Source organism: Nannospalax galili, unplaced genomic scaffold (genome assembly GCF_000622305.1).
Source record: "Nannospalax galili isolate Female #2095 unplaced genomic scaffold, S.galili_v1.0 scaffold970, whole genome shotgun sequence".
Classification (NCBI taxonomy): domain Eukaryota; kingdom Metazoa; phylum Chordata; class Mammalia; order Rodentia; family Spalacidae; genus Nannospalax; species Nannospalax galili.
In genome coordinates, this window is record NW_008328699.1 from 529,317 (window position 1) to 546,467 (window position 17,151).

Genomic DNA, 17,151 nt, shown 5'->3' on the forward strand with positions numbered 1-17,151 from the left:
AACTGTATTAATTCAACTGTGAACCTAAAAATTTACAGCCAATTTTGAAAGAGATGCATCTTAGCTCTGGAAATTGTTATTGACTATGTCAATGCTGTTGTAATGAAATACTTCTTCTAATTATATGGTTATTAAATAACTAATTTTAAAAAAGATAGTAGTGAAGAATAAGAAGATTGAGATGTGGACTGAGTGCTAGAGAAGGTTCTGGAGCTAGTGTAAGGTCAGTTGGGTGCTTCAAGTGTGACCCTTATTATTCTTGTGGAGATGAACATGGGTACTTATTGTGAAATGCTGGGACCTCTGTAATTCACCATAATATATTACCACAAAGTCATAGAGGAATGGAAATGCCAACAGCATCTGGCCCCACAGAAGATTGCCAGGTGGTCCTGAGACCATTCTCCCTATTATCTGTGGGTTCAAAGATTCATGAATAAAATGACAGTGATGGTTACAAGGATGAGGAGAAAGTGGGTGCATTGGCGCACGCCTTTAATCCCAGCACTTGGGAGACTGAGGCAGGTGGATCTCTGTGAGGCCAATCTGATCTACATAGTGAGTTCCAGTCCAACTGGGGCTACAGGGAAACCCTGTCTGAAAAAGATTTTAAAAAAAAAAAAAAGAAGAAGGAGGAGGAGGAGGAGGAGGCTTAATTTAGACAAGGGCCCTTGATGGTGCTGTCTTGTGAGGCTAATGAAGTGGGCAACTGCTCAGAGATCAGGTGCAGGGAAGTGAACACTGTACCCCAGGCCCCTTTTATGTATCTTTCCTTACCCTGGAGAAGCACACCTTCAGAAAACTAATAAACTATCAAGAAGCCAAAAAAAAAAAATGGCTCTGATAAAGTCTTTACTTCCCTTTGAAAATTCCCAAGCGAGACCTCCACTGTCTGCATCTCTGCCAACATTCTTATCTTCCATGCCCCCTCAAAATGGCCCATTAAGCACTGAACACTTAATGACTGTCCCAGCTCAAAGTCCTCAGTGCTTCCACAGTCCTCCCCAAAACAACATGGTCAGGTCCTTCACAACACCTCACTTCCCTTGTGCCAATTTCTGTTCTAACACCATGACCAAAAGCAACTTGGGAAAGAAAGGGTTTATTTCTCCTTAGGCTTTCAGATCCCAATCCATCACTGAGGACATCAGAACAAGGATCAAGCAGAAACCAAAGCAGGAACTGAAAGGGAAATTTCCTGGCTCACTCAGTTCCTCATGCTGAGATTCCTTTCTTTTTCAAAAATTTTACTTATTATTTTTATTTTATGTGTAAGAGTGTATTTCTTGCATGTGTGTAAGTGCACCTGTGCTGTGCAGAAGTCACAAGAGGGCCTCAGATCCTTTGGAATAGGAATTACAGTCAGTTGTTAGCCACCATGTGGGTGCTGGGATTTGAACCTGGGTCCTCCTTAAAAGCAAGCTATGCTCTTAACCGCTGAGCTATCTCTCCAGCCCCAAGATAACTTTCTTATACAACCCAGGCTTACCTGCCTAGAGATGGTGCCACCCACAGTGAGCTGGGCCCTCCTTCATCAATCGTCACTCAAAACAATCTCTCACAGACATGCTCACAGGTCAATCTGATGATGGAAATTCTTCAATTGATGTTCCCTCTTCCCAGGTGACTCAAAGTTGTGTCAAGTTGACAATAAAAACTAACCAGCACACAGGGTCTAATTTCCTTCTTTTGCATACGAACATCCAGCACTATCTCACCCCCACCACCTTGACAACTACGATGGCTAATCTTGGTTATCAACTTGATTGGATCTGGGATCAACTAAGAGACATACCTCTGGGTGTTTCTATGGGAATATTCCTGGAAGGACTAACAGAGATAAGGACCCTCTCTAGAGTGGGTGGCACCTGCTAGTAGCACCCCAGATTCAAAGAGGTCTAGGGAAGCACAGTGCTCCTTTTGCCTGCCCACCTTCACTCTTTGCTGATGAGTGCATCTGCTCTGTTGCTGCTCCTGCCATCCTTTGCTGACATCAGAACCCAGCTTCTCAGCCTTCCACCATGGACTGTAGACCATTGGCTTTCCAGGGATCCCCCAGGCCTTCCACATCAGATTGAGAATGCTGAGGCATCCAGCCTCATGGACTGCAGCTACTAGAATTTTAGCCTCTCCGGTATAGAGATCTGTTGTTCTACTCAGCCTGCATTGTGCAAGCCAATCTAACAATATATATTTGTTCTGTCAGTTCTGTTCTTCTAGAGAATGCTGATACGGTACCTGTGCTGGATAGCTTCCATTGTCAACTTGACACACCTGAGTAGTGGGAACCACAAATGAGGAACTGCTTCTACTGAGTGGGACTGTGGCCATGTCTCCGTGGTGTTTTCTTGATTGTTGAGTGGTATGGGAGGGCCCAGTCCACTTCAGGTGGTGCTACCCCTGGGCAGGTGATCCTGGGTTGTATATAAGAAAGCAGGCTGCCCAGCACTCATGAGGCAGAAGCAGGTGGATCTCTGTGAGTTCAGGACCAAGTTGGTCTACGTAGTGAGTTCCAGGCCAGCTGGGGCTACAGGGAGACCCTGTCTCAATAAGACCCAAAAAAGCAGGCTAAGCACAGACCAGGGAGGCAAGCCAGTAAGCACCACTCTACTCCTTCATGGTCTGTACATTGGTTCCTGCCCTGAGCTCTTGCCCTGTGCCTTATCTTCCCTCCATGATGAACTATAAGCAGAGGGTGAGATAAACCCTTTCTTCCCCAAATTGACTTTGGTCAGTGAGTGTTTATCGCAGCAATAGAAAATCAGCTAAGACAGAAATTGGTACCAAGAGTGGGGTACTACTGAGATGGACCTGACCATATGTGTCTGGGAGGATTGTAGAAGTTTTTAGAGCTTTGGATTGGAAAAGTACTTGGAGCTCCGTGATCTGTTTTGTAAAAACTTGAAAGAGTGTTGAAAGAGTTATAGATGGTGGAGGCCTGGCTTGTGAAGCTTCAAAGGGAAGTGAAGACCCTATCAGGGCTCTTTGTGTGATACAATTTGAATTAAGAATTTTTGGAAGTGAAACCTTTTGTGCTTTACTGGGATAACCAATGCTGGTCAGCTGGGGCTGAAAAAATCAGCTGTGAGTAACAAGAGAGCAGCATCATCAAGGTGCATCTTCTGGGAAATATTTCCTCAGGGTGAGCACACAGAAGCTGTGGTCCAGAGAGGGCCTGAGACTCCAACTCAAGCTGGGAGTAGGACTTGGTAATATGTAAGTGTTTCCTACATGGAACAGGTTTTGAAGGCATAAAGGGGTCATGGAAAGCAGCTGAGACTTGGCATTGTAAGAGGCCAGGAAAGGCCATTGGTGAAGGCACAGTCTCAGTTACAGTGAAGACTCCCAGGATTGAAGGGGTCATGGAGAAAATGAAGCTTAGCACCTTGAGAGGCCAGGACAGCCCACTGTTGAAAGTGCAGTCTCAGTTTCAGTAGAGATCCCAGCATATTAGTGATGCCAGGATCATGAGACTACCACCAAGGACAGTGGCAAGTGTGGAGTGGAACCAACTGAGTCTTCAAGACAAGCTTTGAGTGCTATGGACAGCAGAGCCGGAGAAGTGTCACTGCCCAAGCCCTTTGGAGCCCAGGAGATTGTGAGTGAATCCTAGATGTCCAACATTGAACTACTTTGCTGGACTTTGGTTTTACTTAAGTGTGCCCAGTTCCTCCCTATTGAAATAAGACAGTATTTAACTTGTTTTATAGGAGCCCACAGTTAAAAGACTTTTAAAGAGACATTGAACTTTCAAAGTGTTTGAATTTTCAAAGACTATGGGACTTTTAAAGATGCACTATATTTTATAATGTAACATTAATATTAATATGAGATCTTGGAGTTAAGTAATGGAAAGGTTGTGTTTAATAGTGATGTGTGTTTGTGTATCTAGTTGACAAGGGGTCAGTTGTGCTGAATAGCTTCAGTTGTCAACTTGTCACACCTGGGTAGAGGGAACCTCAATTGAGGAATTTCCTTCATTGAGCTGGACTGAGGCCACGTCTGTGGGGCATTTTCTTGATTGTTAAGTGATGTGGGAGGGCCCAGCCTACTGTGGGTGGTGCCACCCCTGGGCAGGCAGTCCTGGGTTGTATAAGAAAGCAGGCTGAGCACAGGCCAGGGGGACAAGCCAGTAAGGACCACTCCTCCATGGTCTGTACTTTGGTTCCTGCCCTGATCTTTTGCCTCCTTCATGAACTGTAAGCTGAGGGTGACATAAACCCTTTCCTCCCCAAGTTGGTTTTGGTCAGTGTTTTATTACAACAATAGAAAGCAAACACCTTTCTCAGAAAAATAGTTGAGGTCTTATTTCTGTGGGCTAACAACTGCCCACAACTCCAGTTCCAGGGAATCCAACACCCTCTTCTGACCTCTGAGGACATTACACAACACAGGTGCACTTATATACATGCAGGCAATATACTCATACACATAAAATTAAAAAATAATAAATAAAAATATTTTTAAAAAATAAATAAACAGGGGCTGGAGAGATGGCTCAGCAGTTAAGAACACTGGCTGTTCTTGCAGAAGACCCGGGTTCGAATCCCAGCACCCACATGGCAGCTCTCAACACCCATGAGAATGGAGGAGCAGCTGCCACTGGTGGTGACTGCAACTATCTACATGCAGGCAATGCATGCATACACATAAAATAAAAATGATAAATAAAATTAAAAATAAATAAATAAATAAACAGGGTTTAGCTATGTAATCAAAGCTGGTCTTGAACTTGTGATACTCCTGCCTCAGCTTCTCCAAGTGCTGAGATTGCATGAATTATTCATTTTAAAGTTTATCTGGAGGGAATAGGAATGTAGCCCAGCTGGTAGAATATTTCCATAGCATGCACAAAGCCCTGGGTTCCATCCCTAGAACCTCATAAACTAGGTGTCATGATGCACACCTGTAATTCCAGCACAGGGGAGGCAGAGGCAGGAGTTTAAGGTCATCCTTGCCTATATAGCAAGTTCAAGGCCAGCCTGGGATTCAGGAGACCGTATCTAAATAAATTAATAAAATGAGATAAAGGATCACTGCTTGAAAGGTATTATCTTGGTTTCAAGTCAGATAAGAAAATCACACAAAAAAGAATCTATAGATCAATATCTCATAACAAAATAGAGATTAAAATCCTCCACAAGGGGCATTGAGATGGCTCAGTGGGTAAAGACACTTGCTGCCAAACCTAATAACCTGAGTTTGATCCCTGGGACCCACGTGGTGGGGCTTCTGAAAGTTGTCCTCTGACCACCACATGCACACAAGCACCCCCCCTCAGACAAATAAATGTAATAGCTTTTTTAAATCCTCAGAAAAATACTTGAAAACTAAATTAGTTTCATGTTATATGAATCTCACTTCGATAAAAATTATACTTTGTGAGCACTACTTTGTGATTTAGAGATGTTTAAATGTGTGATTTGAAAATATTTTATGAGGTTTTAAAATCAAAATATGTACATATTTCCTTGTGGTAAAGTAAAATAATAGTTAAGGCTTTATGTGTACATCTCAGGATCACGTAGTGATTTTTCAATAGTTATGGGGTATTTCATTGGATATATCTTATTTTGTTGTATATCTAACTCATCTGAAAAATTTTTATTATTACATATTATGCTTAATGCTTATTACATATTATGCTTTAATGAATATCCTTTCAATTGTTTCTCAGAAGAGACTCATTATTTTCTGAGATTCTTTGCTTTAAGATTGATTCCTAGAAGTGAATGATTAGGGCAAATGGGAGGTATCAACATTTGTAAGATTCTTCAAGGGCTGGGGAGATGGCTCAGTGGGTAAGAGTGCTTGATGCATAAGCATGAGCTTGATTCCCAGCACCCATGTGAAAGTCAGGTGTGGCCCTGTGCACAGCCCAAGGTGCCTGTAGTCTCAGCGCTGAGAGGACAGGCAGTGGTCAACAATAGATGGATTGCTGGGGCTTGCTGGCTGCCAGCCTAGCCAAAAAACAGTGAGTGCTGGGTTTAGTGAGGGTAGTAGTTACTTTCTGTTGGGGTAAAGGAAAAATGACGAAAAAGCAACTTTCGGAGGAAAGAGTTTATTTCATCTTACACTTCTAAAACACACCCATCTTTGAGGAAAATTAGGACAGGAGCTAAGCAAGAGCCTGGAGACAGGAGCTTGAAGGAGACACCATGGAGGAATGCTGTCTACTGGCTTGTTTCCCTTGAGATAGGGTTTCCCTGTGTAGCACTCACTGGCCTGCAACTCTCTACATAGACCAGGCTGGCCAGGAACCCACAAAAATCCACCTGCTTCTTCCTCCCAAGTGCTGGTATTAAAGGTGTGCACCACCACGAAGCCTTAGCTTATGCCACCTGTCCAGGGATGGCACCACTTGTAGTGGGCCGAGCCCTCCTATGTCAATCAACAATTAAGAAAAACCTCATAGACGTGCCCATAGGCCAATCAGATGAAGGAAATTCCTTGGTTGAGGTGTCCTCTTCCCAGGTGATTTTAGTTTGTGTCAAGTTGACAGAAGAAACTAATGAGCAAAGTGAGAAACCATAACTCAAGGAAAAAGTAGAGCATGACAGAGGAGACACCCAGGGTTCTCCTTGGACTCCGGCACTCCTGCACCCCTACACCCCTACATGGACATCTACGTATACCCACCCCCCACACACCCACAAAGTACATGGCCACTTGCTTCCTAGTTTCAGCAACACTATGAGGTATTATATTGAAAAAAATCTTTACCAGAAAAGGCACACAAAAAAGTAAAGTCTTTAGAAAATATTGTAGGAGGGCTAAAAGTATAGCTCAGTGGTAGAGTATTTGTTTGTCACACAGGAGGCCCTAGACCTAATCCCTAGCACCATTTAAAACAAACAAATAAGAGGCTGGAGAGATGGCTTAAAAGAATGCCATAACGCTGAGTGAAGTAGTGTGCGCCTGTGGCCCAAGAGGAGGAAGGCGGACCAGAAAGAAGTTCCAGATCACACCCGGAAACATAATGAATTCCAGGCTACCCTGGTCTACAAGAGACCCTGTCTCAAAAAAAAGAAAAAATACAGATACAGAGAAAGAAGGAATATTTATAGTTAGTAAATGGCCTACATCCAAAGTATCCAAAATGAACTTGTCAAATTCATCAGATTAACTGAGGAACAGTAGAAATATTACAAATAAAAATTTGTGCCAGAGGGGCTGGAGAGATTGCTCAGTGGTTAATTAAGAGCATTGGCTGCACTTGCAGAGGACCTGGGTTTGATTTCCAGCACCCACATGGCAGCTAACAACCATCCTTAACTCCAGTTTCAGGGGAATCTGACACCCTCTTCTGACCTCCGCAGGCATTGCATGACATGGGCGCACTTATATACATGCAGGTATAATACTCATACACAAAATAAAAATAATAAATAAAATATATTTTTTTAAAAATTGTGCCAGAGCCAGGCATGGTGGTATATACCTTTAATCCCAGCACTCAGGAGGCAGAGGCAGATAGAACTCTGAGATCAAGGCCAGCCTGGTCTAATAGGGAGTTCCAGGCCAGTTGGAGCAACATAATGAGATGACACCCTGTCTCAAAAACACAAAAACAAAACAAAATTCATGCCAGACGTGGTGTCCTACACATGTAATCCCAGCACTGAGACAGGAAGATTGCTACAATTTTAAGGCCACCCCAGGCCTCATGGTGAATACTAGTCCGGTCAGGATTGTTTAGAAAGATTCTATATCAAAGAATCTAAAACAAGTCAGTTGAAAGGAAGAATCCCCGTGTCACCTCTAGTCTCCACATGCGTGTACACACATATGCACCTGCACACAAACATGCACATACATATACCACACACATATATGTAAATAAAGACACTAAGAGGATATTATGAACAACTTAATGCCAATAAATATAAAGGGCTTCAATGAAATGAAAAACTTCCTGGAAACAATGATTTATCAAATGACTCATGAAGAAATGGAAAACCACAATAGTCCTATAAGTCTTAAAGAGTACAATTATGCACCTACAGTTGGGTGCGGTGGTTCACACATGCACTTGGGAGATGAAGGCACAAGGATAAAAATGGAAGGACAGGGCCTGCAAGATGTAGGGTCAACAGGTAAAGGAGCTTGTCACCAAGACCAAGACCTGAGTTCAGTCGCTGGATCAATATTATGGAAAGAGAACCAACTCCCACAAGTTGTTTCTTCTGACCTCACATGCATGCCGGAGCACATGTGCCATGGTGCATCTACATGTGCATACACAATAAAATTTTTTAGAGCTGGGCATGGTGGTGCATGCCATTAATACCAGCACTTGGGAGGCAGAGGCAGGTGGATCTCTATGAGTTCAAGGCCAGCCTGGTCTACATAGTGAGTTCTAGGACAGCTGGGCTACAGGGAGACCCTGTCTCAAAAAGACCAAAAAAAACACATTTTTTTAAAAGTTTTTTTTAATTCAAGCCCAGTCTCAGCTACATACATAGCAAGTTTGCTACATGAGACCCTGTCCCAAACCAAAGAAAAGGAAGGAAGGAAGAGGGAAGGGAAAAGAGACAAGAAAAGTCCAGTAGCTGGGCGTGGTGGCACACGCCTCTAATCCCAGCACTTGGGAGGCAGAGGCAGGCGGATCTCTGTGAGTTCAAGGACAGCCTGGTCTATATAGCAAGTTCCAGACCAGCTGGGGCTACAGGAAGACCCTGTCTCAAAAAGAAAAATCCAGGTGTGATAGTGCACTTCTTTAATACCAGCATTTGAGAGACAGAAGCAGGCAGATCTTTACGAATTGGAGGCCAGTCTGGTCTATATAATATGTTCCAGGCTAGCTGGGGGTACATAGTGACACCTTGTCTCAATAAATAAATGAATAAATAAATAAATAAATAAATAATAAGGGTGAAGAAATCTCTAAGTTGGCAGAATGCTTGCCTGGTATGCAAGGGAGCCCAGGTTTGCTCCCAGCACTGCATAAACCAAGCATAGTGGTGTTATCTCAGCACTCCAGAGTTGGAGACAGGAGGATCAGAAGTTTAAGGTTATCCTTGGCTACATAGTAAGTTCAAGGACAACCTTGGCTACATGAGACCCTGTATTTTTTAAAAGTTTTCCCAGAGAGAAAACTAAAAATTCAAGATAGCTTTATCTTCTAGTTATGTTGAACATTCAAGGGAAACATATACCAATAATGCACAATTGTCCTGTAAGCTTACGAGTTTCCACCTGGGGAACAGTTCTTACTTCGTCAAGTCAACATGATTCTGATCCAGATCTGAAGATCAATAAGGGAGAATTAAAGTCAATCTCATTTCTCAAAACACTAAATGATGTGATGAGTGGAATTTGGCCAGCTATAAAAGAAATGAGACATTTGACCTCCAAGTTGTGGTAAACTCTAGGAATGTAGCATTTGGTTAACATTCAAACACCAGTTAATGTAATTTATCACAACATACTTCAAAAGGAGAAAGTTTAGCTGGTTATCTTAATGGATACAGAAAAACCACTAGGTACAACTCAAAAGTGATTGGATTAAATGGATGAGTAATTTAAAATCTCTTTTGCCAAACAAGAAATGGAAAGAAACTCCTTAATCTTATAAAGACTGTCTTTAGGGGCTGGAGAGATGGCTCAGTGGTTAAGAGTGCTTACTGCTCTTGTAGAGGACCTGAGTTGGATTCTCAGTGCCCATGTCAGGGGGCTCACAACCACCTGTAACTCCAGCTCCAGGGGATCCAATGCCCCCTTCTAGCCTCCTTGAACACCTGCACTCATGTGCATATAACCACACAAAACACAGACACATACACTTAATTGAAAATAAAATAGCTAGGTGTGGTGCAATTCACCTTTAATCCCAGCACTTGGGAGGCAGAGGCAGGCCTCTGGCCTCAGTCAATGAGATTGAGGCCAGCCTGGGATGGTCTACATAGTGAGTTCCAGGCTAGCTGGGGCTACATAGTGAGACAGACCCTGCCTCAAAAACCAAACCAAACCAAACCAAAACAAAAGAAAACAATGATTTTTTAAAGAAAAAGACTGTCTTTTTTAAGATTCATTTTTTTTATTTGTAATTATATGTGTATGTGTGTATCTGTATGGGGGTATTTGCATGTAAGTGCAGTTGCCCTAAGAGGCCAAAAGAGGGTGTTGTATCCTCCCTGGAGCTAGAGTTACAGGAGGTTGTGACCCGGGTGCTGGGAATTGAACTTGAGCCTCTGCAAGAGCAACAAGCACTCTTAACTGCTAAGCCATCTCTCTAGTCCAAGAATGTTTTTTTTTTTTTTTTAAAAAAAAAAAAAAAAAAAAAAAACTAACAAAAACCCTCTTTTTTGGGGGGGGGCTACCACTCCTTGGTGTATACCCAAAGGACTCATTCAACTGTAAAGATTGAGACAGGGTCTCCCTGTAGCCCCAGCTGGCCTGGAACTCGCTATGTAGACCAGGCTGGCCTTGAACCCACTTGCACTCACAGATCCACCTGCCTCTGCCTCCCTGGTGCTGGCCTTGAACTCACAAAGATCCGCCTGCCTCTGCCTCCCAAGTGCTGGAACTAAAAGCATGTGCTACCATGCCCGGCTATTACTACTTTTTAAATTTTTAAAATTTATTTGTATTTTGTGTGTTTTGCCAGCATGTGTGTGCAGTGCTCCCAGAGGCCAGAAGAGGGCATTGGTTCCCCTGGAACTAGAGTTATAGAGAGTTAGCTGCCATGTGGGTGCTGGGAACTGAATCCCCATCCTCTTCAAGAGCAGTAAGTGCTCTTAACTGCTGAGCCATCTCTTCAGCCAGTTATTACTTTTTGTTTGTTTTTAAGACAAAGTCTCACTATGTAGCCCTGGGTGGCCTAGAACTCCTTGTGTAGACCAGGCTAATCTTGAACTCACAGACAGCAACCAGTCTTAGCCTCTGGAGTACTGAATTTAAAGATGTGGTAGAGATTGATCTTTTTTTTTGTTTTGTTTTGTTTTGGTTTTTTGAGACCAGGTCTCACTGTGTAGTCCTGGCTGGTCTGGAACTATGTAGACATGCTGGCCTTGAACTCACAGAGCTTTCATTGTCTCTCTGCCTCCCAAGTGCTAGGATTAAAGGTGAATGCCACCACAGCTGAATTAATCTACTTGAATTCATTTTTGCACAAGTTCTGAAGATCTGAATTTATTTTACTCCACAACTGGTTAATTGTGCCCCACCCTCACCCATGGCCTCAAACTGTACTTTTTTAAAAATATTTTTTATGGGCTGGAGAGATGGCTCAGCGGTTAAGAGCACTGACTGCTCTTGCAGAGGACCCAAGTTCGAGTCCCAGAACCTACATGGTGGCTACGAACCGTCCTAACTCCAGTTCCAGGGGAATCCAACACCCTCTTCTGACCTCTGAAGCATTGCATGACATGGGTGCACTCACATACATGCAATGCAATACACTCATACACATAAAATAAAAATAAAATATATTTACGTGTTATAAGTGTTTTGCCTGCATGTATGTAAGTGCACCCCTGTCATGCAATGCCCGAAGAGGTCAGAAGATGGGTCATAGTCCCTGGTACTGGAGTTACAGAGAATTGTTAGCCACCATGTGGGTGCTGGGAATTGAACCGGGTCCTCTGGAAGAACAGCAAGTGACCTAACCACTGACCCATCTCTCCAGCCCCAGCCCAAATTATACTTCTTCCTCCTATTATCTTGAGAGCCACCTTTATCATTACAGATATACAGATACGGTATTGTGCCGTAGCTAAGTCTATTTCTGGAAATTTTTCTCTCATTGTGGCATCTGTGCCCTAGTGTCAGTTCTGTGAAGAGCTCAAGAGTAGAACACAGGCTTGGTATGGCCAAGGCCCTGGGTTCATCCCTAGCACCAAAAAATCCCTACCAGGCAGTAAGAAGGAGCCAGAGTCACCGTCTCCTCAGACCCACAGCACTGTTAGGAGGAACCATCTCTCCTTTCCTCTGCCCAGCCCCCATCCTGTGCCTTGCTCATCAGGCCAGGTGTCCTGGTTCCTATCCACCCTCATAAGAGGCTCAGAAATCTCGGGCTTCTCTCAACCTAGGGACTCACCACCTTTCTCTGACTTCATCCCCCTTCATCCGCCATTTCAGAAATTCTCACAGGTCTCTAAATGAACCCCATGGCCTCAGATGAACCCCACACCCATATTCTCAACATTTCTGAGTGTCCCCATCACTTCCTTGTGAAATGGAAAACTGCCTCCCTCCACAATCTCTAAGAACATGTGTGTCCCCTCTGGTTAGTCTATGTGTCCCTTGGGTCTAGAGATGGGGAGGGTCACCCTTGTGGGGGGTTTTCCAGAGATTGTTGTGAGATTTTGCTTTTATTTTTTTATTTGAGTCATCGTCCCCATTACATAGCCCAACCTGGCTTGAGATCCTCCTGCCTCGGACTCCCAAATGCTGCGATTATAGGATTAAGCCTCCAAGCCCAGCTCATTGTTTTTATGTTACTTCCAGTGTATCCTCCTTAGAGATACCAATGAGATCTGCAAGAAGCTTGTTCAACAGCTAGGCTGGGGTACCCAGACCAGAGAGAGACCCTGCCTCAAAAACAATGTGGAAGGTAAGAACCAACTCTTGAAAGTTCTCCTCTGACCTCCATATGTGCACTGTGGGTATGAGCACACCTATGCTCACACACATACACACACTTAATTAAAAATATGGGACTGGAGAAATGGCTCAGCAGTTATGAACACTGAGCACTGGCTGCTCTTGCAGAGGACCAGGGTTTCGTTCCTAGCACCCACATGGAGGCTAACAACTCTCTGTAACTCCAGTTCCAGGGGATCTGACACCCTCTTCTGGCCTCTGTGGGTATTGCACACACACGATGCATTACATACATACAGGCAAGACACTCATACACATAAAATAAAAAGTCAATAAATATAAATACTAATGACTGGGGCTGGGGATATATAATAACTCAATTTTTATTGTTGTTACTGAGCTGGTGTCTCTTATAGCCCAGGCTGGCCTCAAACTCTTTCTGCAGCTGAGGCTAACTTTGAAACCCTAGGCCTCCTGGGATTACAGGCATGCACCACCACACCTGGCTCCTGTTGTAGCTTTTGATTCCAGCATTCTAGAACACAACCATGTCTCTGAGCCCTTGACCTATTCAAGATCAGGCCTCCACACTGGCTCAGCCTCCCCTCCTGTAGCCAGGATTCTAAAGGTTGGTTTTCTGTCACTGTGACTCTTCCACATCTCAGCTTCATGCATCCCACTCTCCCATAGACACTGCCTTTCTCTGCAGCTCACCATCACAGTACCTAGAACCCAACACTTCATCCTAAGACCCATTGATCTGAACAAATATCAGATCACCGTTATCTGTCTAGCATCCCACTTCACTCCTGACCCAGCCTGGAGACCTTGTCTCACCATCACCTTTTGGTCTTGCTACTCTATATTTTATAATAATATATACTAATATACTATAATACTACAGTATTGTCACCTGACAAAGCCACAACCTGGGGATACACATGGGACCCACAGGCTGATGAGGACTGAGGGTAAACTATAACTCGCTGAGCTGATTCATCAGTTCTTTGATTTATTCTGCAATGCTAGGGATCAAAGCCTCGTGCACGCTAAGCATGCTCTCTACCACCAAGTTGTGGGCTCAGGCCTGGTCTTACTCACCGACCACAACCCTCCATGAGTGGTAGAAGCTGCCCAGGCACCGTGCTCCATCTCCAAGTCTATTCACACCCGCTCTCCTAGACGATTGCTTCACACCTCCTCCTCCACCTCACTCTCAGCTGACAACCTCTTCCGATTTTGCTAAGAAAATAGAAGCCCTCGGCACAGAAGTTGCGCTGGCTCTGCCATTGCCCACCCACCTGCATCTGTGCCCATCCGCTCTGCCTTTCCTCCCACTGAGACAGCACCCGGCCCTTGTCCCATGGCAGGGCAGCCCCATTTCTTTTCTCTTTTCTCTTTCTCTCTTTTTTTTTTTTTTTTTTTTTTGTGGCAGGGTCTCATGTAGCCCAGGCTGGCCTTGAATTTGCTAGGTAGCCAAGGCTGACCTTGAACTCCTGATTCTCCTGCTTCCACCTCCCAAGTGCTGAGATTACAGGCATTCGCCACCGCACCCGGCTGTGCACCAGATGCCAACCCCACCTGCCCCTCCAGGGCTCTGTGCCAGCTCTCACCCCCTTCTTACCCATACTTCCCTGTCTCTGTGATTATTTCCACCAACATGCAAAAAGCTGCAATTTTTCTCTCTGAAAAGAAAAATTCATGGCCTGATATTCTCAAAAACCTTTCTCGGCTCCCCTCTGTGGTATAACTTCTAGAAGCAATTGACCCTTTGGGCCACCTTCAAGCCCTCTTCCCTTTCCTCTCCTTTATTCAACTCACTTCACCCCCCACCACTACCCCCAAACTGCCATCAAAGAGTCTCTCTCTACAGCTTTAAGATTAGTGGTCAATCCTTGGACCTTACCTGCCTTGTATCTCTATAGCATATAAAAGTTTATCTCTGCATTCAGGACGCAGAGGCAGGCAGATCTCTGAGTTCAAGGCCAGCCTGGTCTACATAGTGAGTTCCAGGCCAGCTGGGGCTACAGGGAGACCCTGTCTCAAAAAGACCAGAAAAAAAAAGGAGAGAGAGTTCGTTGTTCATCTCTCCTCCTCAGCATCAAGTGGGGACCCCCCACCCCCTCCTTACCCCCCACCCCCATCTCCTTTATCTCCTCAGTTGGCCTGTCTCTGTCCCCCTTGCTGGTGTATGTTCATCTCTAAGCTATCCTTGCACATCTTGCCTCTACCTACCCTCCCTACCTGATGACCTCCTCCAGGGTCCTGGCTCTAAACACCATTCAGCGCCTGGCATCTTCCAAATGCATTTCCCTGTCAGAGGCTTTTTCTGAATTCCATTCCTATTGTCTCCGGAGGCTGACTCACAGCCACCCCTAACAATCAGGCTCTGCTTGCCAGTTCTCCCCAGTCCATATTTGGCCTGCTTTCCTGCAGACATTCCAGCTTTGACTCTTAAGTTAGAGGAGGAAAACTAAGGTTTTTGCTTCATTCTGCATCTGGAAGGCAGGCAGTGACTCAGTCAACATGGCAGCCCATGACTGGCTCCTCCCGCGGCTGGCCCAGCAGGCTCAGAGTGCAGCGCTCTAGGCACAGGGGGCCACTGTGGCTGTGCCTCTCACCTCCCAGGTACAGGTGCCTGTCCACTGATGCCCGTAGGGCCCTCCTGCCATGTCTCCCTCCTGCTTTCCTTCCCAGGTTCTGGGACATAGCGATGCATTCTGAGAAGACATGGCTGAAGGCTCAATCCTGAAGGTATTGCCCATCCATCTCCATACCAAGCTGGAATTACCTCTGCTCTGGGCTTCGTAGCCCTCTGGAATCCATAAAAAGTCAGGTGGGTTCTTCTGCAAGGTGCTTTGGCTCCTGCCCAAGGAACCCACTTGGCTTCTGTTTGTTTTGTTTATTTGTTTGTATTCATCTTTTTAAAAAATATTTTATTTTATGGTATGAGTGTATTGCCTGCATGTGTATAAGTGCGCCTATGTTGTACAATGCCCGAGAAGCTCAGAAGAGGGCATCAGATCCTCTGGAACTGGAGTTACAGACGGTTGTTAGCCACCATGTTGGTGCTGGGAACTGAACCTGGGTCCTGTGCAAGAGCAGCTGGTGCACTTAACCACTGAACTATCTCTCCAGCCTTTCATTTATTTTTTGAGACAGGGACACATGTATCCTAGGCTAGCCCAAAACTTACATAGATGAAGATGACCTTGAATTCCTGATCTCCTGCCTCTACCTCCTGAGTGCTAAGATTACAGGCATGTGCCACTACACCCAGTTTTATACAGTGTTGGGGTTCAAGCCCAGAGCTTTGGGTATGCTAGGCAAGTACTTTATCAACTGAGTCACATCCCCAGCTGCATACCTGCTTTCATGGTGGGCTGTGTCCCCCTAGCCCAGGAACCAGAAATGGGAGGACAGGAGTGCCGTCTGTCCCCCAAGACCACACCTGAGTGGGCTTCTCAACAAAGAATGGCGATGGAGGGCTGACTCCCTCCCAACAGCAGTCAAACTGCAATTTTACAAACCAAGAATTAAAGCCTGGAATACTCAATGCCCTGCGGTCTCTCAAAGTGGGAGGGAGGATCCTGCAGCAGGCTGGGCTGCCCTCAGAAGCCAGGCACACTGGCAGGAGCTACTCCAGTGCATAACCACTCTACGGGTCATGCTAATCTGCTTTTTCCTCCTCTTCAGGGTATCTGGCTGAGGCAAAATTGAATTATTAATCTAGTCCTGTTGTGCCACTGTTACTTTTCCAGACAAGCAGTTGATTCATCACTTGCACACTATCAATTTCAACATGCAATTTGCAATGAAATTTGACTGATCAGCAATACCATAATTAGTTGCAAATGTCTGTGTTGGTATTTATTCCATGTAGGGGCTTTTTCATTAAAGTGACGAAGGCCAATAAATGCCATGCCTTCACCCCAGGACATAGGATGAACAACAGTTGTGTCATGGGCTAGGGACAGGCCTGCTGTAAAAGAAACCAGAGGGACTAGAAGTTGCCTATCAGAGCTGTGCTTTTGCCTTCCAGATTTTTGTTGTTTGTTTTTTTTGTTTTCTTTTAAATATTTTATTATTTTTTATTTTTATTTTATGTGTATGTGGGTATTGCCTGCATGTAGGTAAGTGCACCTGTGTCATGCAATGCCCGCAAAGGACAGAAGAGGCCATCAGATCCCCAGGAACTGGAGTTATGGACAGTTGTTAGCTGCCATGTGGGTGCTGGGATTCGAACCCAGGTCTTCTGCAAGAACAACCAGTATTCTTAACCACTGAGCCATCTCTCCAGCCCCTTTCATTGTTTGTTTTTTGCTTGCTTTTATGTATTTCTTTACATATTTGTTACATTTATTTATTTATTTTGCGCATGTGCCATGATGTGTGTGTGGAAGTCAAGGACAACTTGTAGGAGTCAGTTCTCTCCTTCCACCATGTGGGTCCCAGGAATCGAACTCAGGCTGTCAGGCTTGGTGGCAGGCACTTTTTTTTTTTTTTTTTTTTTTTTGGCTGAAGTTTTTATTTCTGAAAGGAAAGATTTTTCAACAATTGCATTGATCATTCAAGGAACCGTTGGCACTTAAAATTTTAATAGAG

At 44.6% G+C, this 17,151-nt stretch overlaps 1 long non-coding RNA gene across 1 annotated transcript in view; it reads left to right on the top strand.

Moving 5' to 3' along the window:
- Nucleotides 1–16,322, top strand: part of LOC115069354 — a 32,622-nt gene extending 16,300 nt beyond the window's left edge. The window contains exons 2-4 of the long non-coding RNA XR_003848630.1: nt 12,451–12,556; nt 15,244–15,382; nt 16,243–16,322. This is a non-coding gene — a long non-coding RNA (uncharacterized LOC115069354). The remainder of the gene's footprint in view (nt 1–12,450; nt 12,557–15,243; nt 15,383–16,242) is intronic.
- Nucleotides 16,323–17,151: the final 829 nt, after the last annotated feature.